The sequence below is a fragment of the Lepidochelys kempii genome, chromosome 10 (assembly GCF_965140265.1).
Source record: "Lepidochelys kempii isolate rLepKem1 chromosome 10, rLepKem1.hap2, whole genome shotgun sequence".
Classification (NCBI taxonomy): domain Eukaryota; kingdom Metazoa; phylum Chordata; order Testudines; family Cheloniidae; genus Lepidochelys; species Lepidochelys kempii.
The window spans coordinates 12,322,904-12,334,988 of NC_133265.1; the positions used below are offsets into that span (position 1 = coordinate 12,322,904).

At 44.9% G+C, this 12,085-nt stretch overlaps 1 protein-coding gene across 7 annotated transcripts in view; it reads left to right on the plus strand.

Moving 5' to 3' along the window:
* Positions 1-12,085, plus strand: part of MAD1L1 (mitotic arrest deficient 1 like 1) — a 554,553-nt gene that overhangs the window by 416,650 nt on the left and 125,818 nt on the right. The window lies entirely within an intron of this gene.

A 12,085-nucleotide genomic window follows, 5' to 3' on the forward strand; every position in this document is an offset into this window, starting at 1 on the left:
GGAGGTTGAACTGTTTGGTGTAAAGAGGCAGTGCTTCCTTGGTATGAAATGTGTTTGAGGTGGTGTCACTACTTCTAAATATCATCAAGGAGTTAAATATAAATAGAGGGATCTAATGGAGGTTGCACCTTCTCGCTGAAAAGTTCAAAATGTGAGAACCTCTGTTTAAAAATAAAACAAACAAAAAAGAGTTGGCAGTGGTATTTGTTTCCTGCTGGGAGGGTAAAATGCTTTGCATTTTTTTCCTCTCGATCTTCTAGGAACCACTGGCTTGCCTCCTTGCTGCTCACAGCAGAAGCAGTTCCATTAGTCTGGGGGCATGAATACAAACAAAATGCCAGTCTGACCTTTTGGTAAAGCTGGCTTACCTGGGGAGTGGAGGGAGCTGTACTGGCTCTGGGAAATGAGTGCTAGAACTCGTAACAATACATAAAGTCCATCAGGGGTCAGAAGGAGAATTAGTCTAATGTATAGTGTAGCACACTTGTGTATGTCTTCAAAATATTAATTTTACTGAGGAAAATAGAAAGGAGCATAAATTCTGGCGAGTCAAGTGTAAAAGAATAAGTAGGCAGGCAAAAAAATTGAAGAGCAACTAGCAAAAGACTAACAGCAAAAAAAATTAAGAAACAGGAAGCCTGACAAACAGTCAGTGGGGCCACTGGACAATTAAGGGGCTAAAGGAGCACGCAAGGAAGACAAAAGTCATTGTGGAGAAGCTAAATGAATTCTTTGCATCAGTCTTCACTGCAGAGGACGCGAGGGAGATTTCCACACCTGAGCCATGCTTTTGAGGTGACAAATCTGAGGAAGTGTCCCAGATTGAGGTGTTAATAGAGAGAAGGTTTTGGAACAGATTGATAAATTAAACTCTAATAAGTAACCAGGACCATATGGTATTCACCCAAGAGTTCTGCAGGAACTCAAATGTGAAACTGCAGAACTAGTAACTGTGGTATGTAACCTATTCCTTAAATCAGCTTCAGTACCAGATGACTGGAGGATAGCTAATGTGACATCAAGTTTTAAAAAAAGACTCCAGAGACCATCCTGGGAATTACAGGCCAATAAGTATAACTTCAGTATCAGGTAAATTGGTTGAAACTGTAGTAAAGAACAGAATGATCAAACACATAGATGAACACAATTTGTTGGGGAAAAGTTGGGGGAAGTCTAGTTTGGATATTAGGAAAAACTATTTAACTAGGAAGGTGGTGAAGCACTGGAATGGGTTACCTAGGTAGGTGGTAGAATCTCCATCCATAGAGGTTTTTAAGGCCTGGCTTTACAAAGCTCTGACTGGGATGATTTAGTTGGGGTTGGTCCTGCTTTGAGCAGGGGGTTGGACTAGATGACCTCCTGAGGTCTCTTCCAACCCTAATCTTCTATGATTCCATGAACATGGCTTTTGTAAAGAGAAATCATGCCTCTCCAATCTATTAGAATTCTTTGAGCAGGTCAACAAACATGTGGACAAGGGCAACACAGTGCATATAGTGTACTTGGACTTTCAGAAAGCCTTTGACAAGGTCCCGCATGGAAGGCTCTTAAGCAAAGTAAGCAGCCATGGGATAAGAGGGAAGGTCCTCTCAAGAATTAGTAATTGGTTAAAAGACAGGAAACAAAGGACATGAATAAATTATCAGTTTTCAGACTGTGGAGTAGTAATAGCGGGGTCCTCCAGGGATTTGTACTGAGACCAGTGCTGTTCAATATATTCATAAGTGATCTGGAAAAATGGGTTAACAGCGAGTGGCAAAATTTGCGGCTGATACAAAATTACTCGAGATAGTTAAATCCAGAGTAGACTGTGAAGAGTTACAAAGGGATATCACAGATCTGGGTGACTGGGCAACAAAATGGCAGGTGAAATTCAGTGTTGATAAATGCAAAGCAATATATATTGGAAAACATAATAATAATAACAGCAGCTGTCAAAAAAGCTACCAGGATATTAGGAACCATAAGGAAAGGGATAGATAATAAGACAGTAAATATCATGGTGGCACTGTATAAATCCATGGTACCTTGAATACTGCCTACAGTTCTGGTCACCCCATCTCAAAAATATATATTAGAAATGGAAAAGGTGCAGAGAAGGACAACAAAAATGATGAAGGGTATGGAACAGCTTCCACATGAGGAGAGATTAAAAAGACTGTTCAACTTTGAAAAAAGACAACTAAGGGAGGATATGATCAACATCTATACAATCACGAATGGTGTGAAGAAAGTGACTAAAGAACCTCTTCACATAACACAAGAACCAGGCTTAAAACCCAATGAAATTAATAGGCAACAGGTTTATAACAAACATAAGAAAGTACTTCTTCACACAACACACAGTCAACCTGTGGAACTTGTTGCCAGGGGATGTTGTGAAGGCCAAAGAAATAACTAGGGTCAAAGAAGATTTAGAGTTAAGGAAAATCCACACTTTGTAGCAATATACTTATACCGACCTCAGTGTAGACAGTGCTATGTTGACGGGAGCTGGAGTACCTGTGCCAAAGGGAGAAGCTCTCTCATTGACAAAGATAGCGTCTTCACTAAGCACAACAGCAGTGCAGCTACGCCACTGCAGTGCTGTAAGCTATGACAAAGCTCTGTCCTTGTCTCCGTGGGTCCCGCTTTTCCTGGCAGATTATACTAGCCTCAGAGGCTCACTGTAGCCCTCCACATAGCTCTTCTCTCTCTAGAGGCAAGGGTCACAGCGTATTGAGCCATTTTCATCATAAAGCCAGCAAGGGTGGTGAGGAGAAGCTATCCTCCCTGGCACAGTCTCTGTTGTCTCCCAGTCTCCATGATTAATCAGGGGGGTAAAGGGGGGTGGGTGGGCCTGGGCCCGCCCCCTACTCCAGGCTCCAGCCTAGGGACCCTAATAGTATCAGCTATGTGTACAATTCCCTGGGCTACTTCCCCACAGCAGCCCCCACTTCCTCAAGATCCACTTCACCCTTACCTCAGGGCTTGCTTCCTTCCTTGTGCCTGATATGGTGTGTACTGCTCAGTGTCTCCAACAGTGCAACTTCCTCCTACAGCTCCTGACTGTGCACCCACCTGACTAACTGGGAGGCTTTTAACTAGTTTCAGCCAGCCCCTGATTGGCTTCAGGTGTCCCAATCAACCTAGCATTCTCCCTGCCTTCTGGAAATATCTTAATTGGCCCCAGGTCTTAATTGACCTGGAGCCTCTGCCATTTGCTTATTCTGGTAACAGGGATTTGTTTAGCCTGTGGCTAATATATCTATCTCCCATTACTTTACTATAGCCATCTGGCCTTGCCCCGTCACAAACCGTAGAGAACCCCTAAGCCTCTGGCTGCCGGATGCAGGTTCTGGATGGCGGGATGGATCACTTGATAATTGCCCTGTTCTGTTCATTCCCTTAGGAATCTGGCATTGGCCGCTGTCAGAAGACAGGATACTGGGCTAAATGGACCATTGGCCTGACCCAGTATGGCAGTTCTTATGTTCTAAAATAACAAATATACCGGGTGAGGTTGGGGTTAAAAGTTTTTATCAACCTGAGTTTTTGCTCATTGCATCCCAAGTGAGAGCCAATAACACCTTTATTCTATCCCACCCCATCATGTGTTCTGTATATGCCACATATTTTCCAGAAAAGCTGTTTTAGGTTTCTGGGGTTAGAGCATTTTAAATGTTTGGGTTTGGTACTATTTTTATATCCCTCTGCATATACAGACAGGCTACTTGAGTATCATAGAGTCCAGCCATAAAGACCAGGGGGAAGGAGGGGTTATTGAGAGAAAGGGAGACGTTATAACATACACAATTTAGAAACCTATCAAATGATCTAAAATAGCCTTTCCATAAATAGCAATGTCAGAATTTTAATGTCCAGTATCTGGGGAACTTTCTGGCATAAAAGTAAAAGTTCTTTGTTCCTGTGGGAAGCTAGAAATTGCTCCTTTCCAATGGCATAAAGCTCCCGTCTCTAGCCCTGATAAGTGATGAAGCAGTGAACTTTAAACATGCCTCTGGTGCAGGATTGGCTGTTGTCCACCCTGCAGCTTGGATGAGTGTGTAATCCCTGTGGGAAATTCCTCATTTTGGAGGAGAGAAGAAACAAATATTTCAGGTGCAGTTTATCTGTTGAAATAGCCGCTGTTTGATGCACATCAGAGGCTTTAAATGTTGGTGGCAGTAGCAATAATAGTCGTGTCCCAGTGGAAATGAGTTAGTGGGTAGAGTGCAGGGGAGGCAGTCAAAGGCCTGTGATAATATCTGGTGGTTCTGCAATGTAACACATGTAATTACTGTGTGTGTGTGTGTGTGTGTGGTCCCCACAACCTCAAAACCACTGCCTTTTTCTGTAAAATAGCTAACTGAAGACAAGTTTTTCCCGTTCTCCACCCAAATGTAGAATTCACTCCTCCGTGCTCTCTATTCATATTATCTGGGACTGTAGCCCAAGAACTAGTTGCAATCATTTTTTAAAAAAAAAAAATCTGTCTTATTCTCTGACATAGATGGTCTGTCATGTATGTGATACATGCTCAATATTTGCTGGCTGGGATGGCTAAAAAGGTTGTATTGTGACTTGCTCAGGGTGACCTGCATAACTCATTCCCTGATTCACACTTATGCCTAGTGTGATAATCGTAACCTCTTGCTTATAAAACATTTCTACCATTTCATACCCTCCTGTGTTTGAAGTGTGCATGTGTACAGAGACACAATTTTAGTATGTTAATTACTGTAGAGGTGAGGTTTGTGTTTGGGAAACTGTTGCCTGGTAGGTTGAAAGAGAGGTAGGTGCTGGGTTATTTTTGTCTCTTGTGCATGAAATGCCCTCTCAATCCATGCTGGAAAATCAGAAGAAAAACAAAGGGAGCAGCAAGGCAAGAAGATGGAAGCAGGACCAAGGGTCCATGTGAGGGAGCCAGAGAAAAAGGGAATAGAGATGAATGGTGCGGCAAGGTTCTGTAGGGCCTTGAAAAGCTGGATGGGATGAAAGTGATTCTAGAGTATTGTGGAACATGCAGCAGCTACCAGGGGAAGCAGAGACTTCATACATTAGACTTTGCAGGGACAATGTGTACGCTGCACAGTCCAGGAGCTTGCAGGGACACTCCCCCTGGCAACTGGAAGGGGGGGAGAAGGGCTGCCTCCGCGCCCCCCGCCCCCCATTGCTTAACTCCTCTGCAAAGCTCAGTAGCCTGATGACTCCTCCATACCTGCTATATGGAGCCATGTCAGCGCAGTATTAATTTGAGAGAGGAGGTTCAGCCTGAATCTGCTCCCACTCCCAGAGCTTCATGAATTGGCTGACAAGCTGATCAGCCTCCCTTCTCTGTGCTGACCGCAGTAGCCTACTGGTCCTCAGCTTTTTCCCGACCATGAAAAAGTAGGGCAGGGTGTTCACGACTCTCAGAAACCTGGCAGTAGCCATTTGAGCAGGTGTAATTCTTCTGCATGGGTAGAACTCCATATGCAAAGGGTCTTTAAACCTCTCTGATCTCTGCAACTGGAAATGGCATTTGAAGTCCTCGTGTATATTGGTAGGGAAAACACACACACAATCATTGGACACAGTGAGCCCTTGTTGCCAAGAAGGCCAATGGCATTTTGGGGTGTATAAGTAGGGGCATTGCCAGCAGATCGAGGGACGTGATCGTTCCCCTCTATTCGACATTGGTGAGGCCTCATCTGGAGTATTGTGTCCAGTTTTGGGCCCCACACTACAAGAAGGATGTGGAGAAATTGGAGAGAGTCCAGCGAAGGGCAACAAAAATGATTAGGGGACTGGAACGCATGAGTTATGAGGAGAGGCTGAGGGAACTGGGACTGTTTAGTCTACGGAAGAGAAGAATGAGGGGGGATTTGATAGCTGCTTTTAACTACCTGAAAGGTGGATCCAAAGAGGATAGATCTAGACTATTCTCAGTGATAGCAGATGACAGGACAAGGAGTAATGGTCTCAAGTTGCAGTGGGGGAGGTTTAGGTTGGATATTAGGAAAAACTTTTTCACTAGGAGGGTGGTAAAACACTGGAATGCGTTACCTAGGGAGGTGGTGGAATCCCCTTCCTTAGAAGTTTTTAAGGTCAGGCTTGACAAAGCCCTATCTGGGATGATTTAGTTGGGATTGGTCCTGCTCTGGGCAGGGGGTTGGACTAGATGGCCTCCAGAGGTCCCTTCTGATTCTCTTATCCTATGATTCTGTGACACCTTAGAGTCAGTATTCAGGCAACCCATGACAGTAGAGATACTTAGTTAATAAAGGATATAGTGATATAGTATATAGTCTGAAGTATATAGTTAATAAAGCTATCTTTGAAAATTCTTCCTTAAATTATGTGAAGGACTTGGTTGTGGATGGAGATTGTGGGGGCAGTACACAAAGGGAGGTGGAGGCTGAGCCATATAGTATATGCAGTTTAAAAATAAGCTAATGTTGACAGATAAAATAAATACCATTTAGGACTTGATAGCTGCTCTAGTGGAAGCGAGAAACCAGTGCCGTCTGTTTAGTTTAAAACTTTTTTTTACCTCTAAGAAAAGTTATAATTCATGGTTGTAATGTTACAAATTGCAAGTTTCCAAAGCCTAAATCAAATCCACTAGACCATGCAGTCGTAGAGAGATATAAGCCTGGTACGGAACTGCTATGCCATTCAGATTGCATGTTCTTCCCCTCCTACTTCGCCTCACCCCTGTGTACAAACAGTCCCATAAAATCTAGCAAATTTTATTTCTAGAGAGAGGTGATCATAAACTTGCCTAGGTCAGAAAATACTCTGCTTCTCTCCTATTAGCCTTTATTTAATACAGTGCAATCATTTTTTATATGGTGTCCTTCACACGGTATCACAAACTCTTTACAGAGCGTGTCTATCATAAACTAAAGCTGACAAAGGTTTCAGCCCAAGGTTTAAACAAGGGGAATGACTCTAAGGGTTCGAGGTACATGGGGCAGCACAAGAGGGTGGCAGAGTGTAGGTAGATAGGGAGTTAGAGAGGAATATTGGAGTAACTCAGCAGCAACTTTGCAAACTCAGTAGGTTATTATGGAAATGCATAGAGGCAGCCTGGGTAAGTGTTAGAGGAATAGGCTGGTAGAGTCTTGCTTCTTGGAGCCACGAGAGTAGTACCTCCGCATCTGATCCCAGACCCCGTGAAACTGAGATGGTGCTGACTTCCACTTCTCTATTTCTAGAAATATGAAACTAATTAGTCCTTGTTTGACACAGAATAGGATTGGTAGGAACTAAGCATCACCGACAGCGACATCAGCAACACATTCTTAAGGCAATCTTTCAAATGGAGTGGTTTAATGGCCTAGCGCAGGGGTGGGCAAACTTTTTGGTCTGAGGGCCACATCTGGATATGGAAATTGTATGGCAGGGCATGAATGCTCACAAAATTGAGGGATGGGGTGCAGGAGGGGGTGAGGGCTCTGGGGTGGGGCCAGGGATGAGGGGTTTGGGGTGCAGGAAGGGGCTGGGGGTGGAGCAGAGGGGTTCTGAGTATTGGAGGTGGCTCTGGGCTGAGGTACAGGGTTAGGGTGTGGGAGGGGGTACGAGCTGTGGGAAGGAGGTGCAGGTTCCAGGGTGGGGCTGGGGATGAGGGGTTTGGGGTGCGGGAGGGTGCTCCGGGCTGGGACCGAGGGGTTCGGAGGGCGGGAGGGGGATCAGGGCTGGGGCAGGGGTTGGGGCATGGGAGGAGGTCAGGGGTGCAGGCTCTGGGCTTCACTTAACCTCAAGCAGCTCCCGGAAGCAGCGGCATATCTCCACTCCGGCTCCTATGCGGAGGCGTGGCGCCAGCCAGGCTGCTCTGTGTGCTGTCTCGTCTGCAGGCGCCGCCCCTGCAGCTTCCATTGGCCGCACTTCCCAGACAGTGAGAGCTGCAAAGCCAACGCTTGGGACGGGGGCAGTGTGCGGAGCCCTCTGGCTGCCCCTATGTGTAGGAGCCGGAGGGGCAACATGCTGCTGCTTCTGGGAGCCGCGGCAGGCACAGACTGGGGCAAGCCCCCAACACCGCTCCCCCGCAGGAGCTCGAGGGCTGGATTAAAAGGTCTGACAGGCTGGACGCGGCCCGCGGGCTATAGTTTGCCTACCGCTGGCCGAGAGAGAGGGAGGGTTATGGTGTTGAGGGAGATACGTTTTGCAGTTAGCCTGTTAGATGAGTGACCCCATATGCTCAGAAACAGAGCAGTGTAACCTTAACCAGAGTTCGTGTGTGGAGCTCAGGCATTTCTAAGCAGCTGTTTAGATCTGCTCTGGTGCCTTTCTTGCTGTTCTCCAGTTTCCAGGATACCTGTGTGCTCCTTAGGGTGGGGTCTATAGGCAGCTCCACAGCAGAGCCTCAGGCCATGTCTACAGCAGAGAGCTTACAGCAGCGCAGCTGTACAGATGCAGCTGCACCACTGAAAGATCTCTAGTGTAGCCGCTCCATGCCGACGGGAGAGAGTTCTTCCGTCGACATCATTAATCCACCCCCAATGACTGGGGACTGACCTATCTGAACTCCTGTAATTTGGGTCGAAAGCCAGAGCCTAAATATTTCCATGTTGAATCTGTGGCTCATTTTCAAACTTTGCGAGCACTAAAAGCAATAGAATAAAAAGCAGTGACATTTTCAATATGAAAGACAAAAAACACCCACTCCATAATTTATTTATCTATCCAAAATAGTGTGAATTATTCATTAAAGTTGATGTGAGTGTTTGAAAATACAAGAAGTTTGAAGAGGAGGTATTGTTATTAAGAGGAAGTTAATAATTCGGAGCTATTGATTTCTTAACAAATGAATGTGATTTTTCATAGAGGGGTTTCTTTCCATGACCCTCTTCAATATAGGCTGGATTTTGTCCATGAGTTTGCCCTGAATGCAAAGCACTCCTGGCAGTATAATTTTATAACTCATTCTCACGCTCTTTGCTCTTTCTCCCTCCTCTTAATCTTCTCCAACCAGAATAAACCATGTTTGTGGTGCCTGAATGAAGAAAGAAGCAAGGCTTAGTCCTATCAAATAGTGTTCTTGCTATCTTGTTGTCCCAGAGCACTTCTGCACAGGATGGCCTGTTGTCCCCTCTCTGGGACATGAAGAGCATCTACCCAATGTGCCATCTCCATTCAAGAGTTCTGCAGAGCACACCTGCAACTCCTCCTGGCCACTTCATGCAAATATACAGCCGTCAAACACAGTGACTGTAATGAGCGCACCAAACATAGGAGTTTGAGTTTTCAAACGCTGTCTTTTAAAGATATAATTAAATGTAATTCTCCAAAAGTTGTGAAGAAACACTAGAGAATCAAGCCATTCACTGTTCTTGTCAGTGGTGGATAGAGTGGATGGCAGCGGTAATGCTGTCATCTGAAACCTGTTCTACTAATACACCTCCACTCTGCCCCGAATGCACCCTCCTCTCTTGAAGTGTCTCTTGAACCTTGTACCAATTGTGGTTTAAAGCAGTTTTGCCAGGCCTTGCCCCAAACAGCTTAGTCTCAGTGATCTGTTCTAGGTGCATATATGGCTCTCGTTACTTGGAGCACCTCAGAAGGTTTAATGAATTTAGTGTGTTTCTCTTCACAGCACCCTGGTGAGGAAGGGAAGTGCTGTTATCCCCATTTTAGTGATGGGGAACCGAGGCATAGAGAGGCTAAGTGACTTGCCTTGGGTCACAAACGAAGTTTGTGGCAGAGCAGAAAATTGAACTTGGGTCTCCCAAGTCATGGGCTAGCACCCTAACCACTGTATCGTGCTTCCAAAAGGAAGGCTTTTACCAACAGAGAATCACCTGGAGGGTGGAGCTATTGCAAATGTGGGTTGGGAGCCCCTTTGGGACAACCCTTCAAACAAATATTTTTATTAATATAAAATGCAAAGGTGGGAGAGGAAAACCAGAACTGAAAGTGTTTAGACACTGCACTGAACACAATCCTGAATGAATTTGGGAATCACCCAAGCGAGAGGCACCACTTTGGAAAGCCAGTCATTGCTGACATTCGTTAGCAGCTGCGGACTCAGCTGAACTGATGCTGAATGTGATTTAGCTGCAAGTGTAGAAAAAGGCAAACCGGTTTTAACCCCAGTTTCTGAAGCAGTGCTGAACACATTTTGTCTTTGTCTACACTTGCAGCTAAACCACATTCAGTTGCTGTATCAATTGCTGACACCTGTTATCAGCAATATGTCATTTTCCTATTGTAGACAAAGCCCTTTGGCAGGGGCCTTAGATGTGATAATAAGCCAAAACTAATGAAGAAGCCTGAAAGCATAACAAGACTGGGAAGAACAGCAGCAGGGAGGGGCCTGACAGGCAGGGTTAGAGCGGGGGAGAAAAGGAGACTGCCCTCTAGAAATGTAAGGCTTTTACTGTATTCCAGTTAAACCTGAGCTGTACCTACCTAGCTCAAGTCTTGCTGTGTATGAGACTGGACATATTATGTAAAATGCCTCCATTGTTTTAATCTCAGAGGCAGCAGAGAAATGGTCTCTGAAGACTACCCCACTCAAGACTCCTGATCACAAGTTCTGCACTAAGGAGTCTTCTTCCATAAGGTGTGCTGCTTGCAGGGCTGCAGTCCAGTGGGCACACGGCACATGCATAATGACCATGATGAGACATTAGTTTAAAGAACAAAAAGGGACCAACACCCTAACTGTTCATTATATCAGTGAGTAGCAAGAGACCTCAGTTGTGTACAGAGCCATTTATCTAGTTCATGAATTAGAGCCCTGTAAACCTCCTGAGTTTATAAAATTCAGCTAAGGCATACTTTAAGATCTGCAGAAAAGAGGCATATTTACTTCTCCAAGGCTGTCCTGTGTTTATTAGAAATTTTTAATTTTATCCACGTCGGATATCTGAGATATATTAAAGCCAATGCCATCTCTGACAATGGTGAAATATGACCACTGAAATGTGGTCAGTGAATTTTTACTTTCATATGTAGGATTTTATCCTTAACAGTTCTGTCTTCGGAATGCAGAGCTGAATGAAGACTGGGAGAATATTGAGGTCAGAGCTGCCAATTAACCTCTTGATTTCAGAGGCTGATTACTCCATTAATCAAGGGGCCAGAAGCAACGTAGATGATGGGAAGGGTTGTAGCTGCAGAATAACAATCCCATGAAGGACTGATTTATGTCGTACAGTGATGAATGTGGAAGAAAGGGAAGAGCGGGTGGTCAGGGATGCACCGACTTCTCAAGTTCATGAGCGGGTGCAATGTACCAGCAAGAGGGCCTCTTGTGCTTGTGAACAGGGTTTTGTAGTACTTCACTTGCTTTATCTCCCTCCTGTGATCAGTAGTTTTCTTTTATAGCAGTGCCTCAGTGAATAAAGTTTTCACAATAAATGTCCCTCCTGGACATTTGAAGTAGGGTTGGGGCACAGGGGTGGTGCATTAAATAATGTGGAATCTGAGGGCTTGTCTACATGGGACATGCAGGAAAGTTAAGACAAAGTAACAAAAAGTGTGACATTAAAATGCATTAGTGTAAGCACATTATATCCTGTGTGGATGCCCTCTGAAGTAAAGTGGCCTTAGGCTATGTCTACACATAAAACGCTACAGTGACGCTCACGACAGCAACAGGAGGGGTTTTCCCATTGCTATAGTTAATCCACCTCCCTGAGAGACATGAGTTAGGTCGACAGAAGAATTCTTCCATCTACGTAGCACTGTCTATACCAGGGCCTAAGTCGGCATACCTACGTCTCTCAGGGAGGTGAAAAATCCACACCCCTGAGAGACAAAGCTATGCTGATGTAAGTTTTCGGTGTATATCAGCCCTTGCTTTGCTTTAGCTTAATTGACTTTTAAATTAAGATGAATTAAACTAGACTGAATTAAGGCCATTTTAATTCGGAATAAGTGTGTCCATACAGGGATTTAATGCAGTTTAACTAATCCACTTTAAATGTTAGTTTGTCTTAACTTTCCTGAGTAGTCCTAATGTAGACCCTTTCAGCCCACCTGAGATGCTTTAATGAAACACTGTAGAATATAAGAGGATGCTGAAGCCCGATGAGGTGTCTGCAGATGATCTGAGGTTCAGGTGAACCTCGGGTACACCTTGTCCCTTCCCAACCCGTGACTTGTGAACATCTGT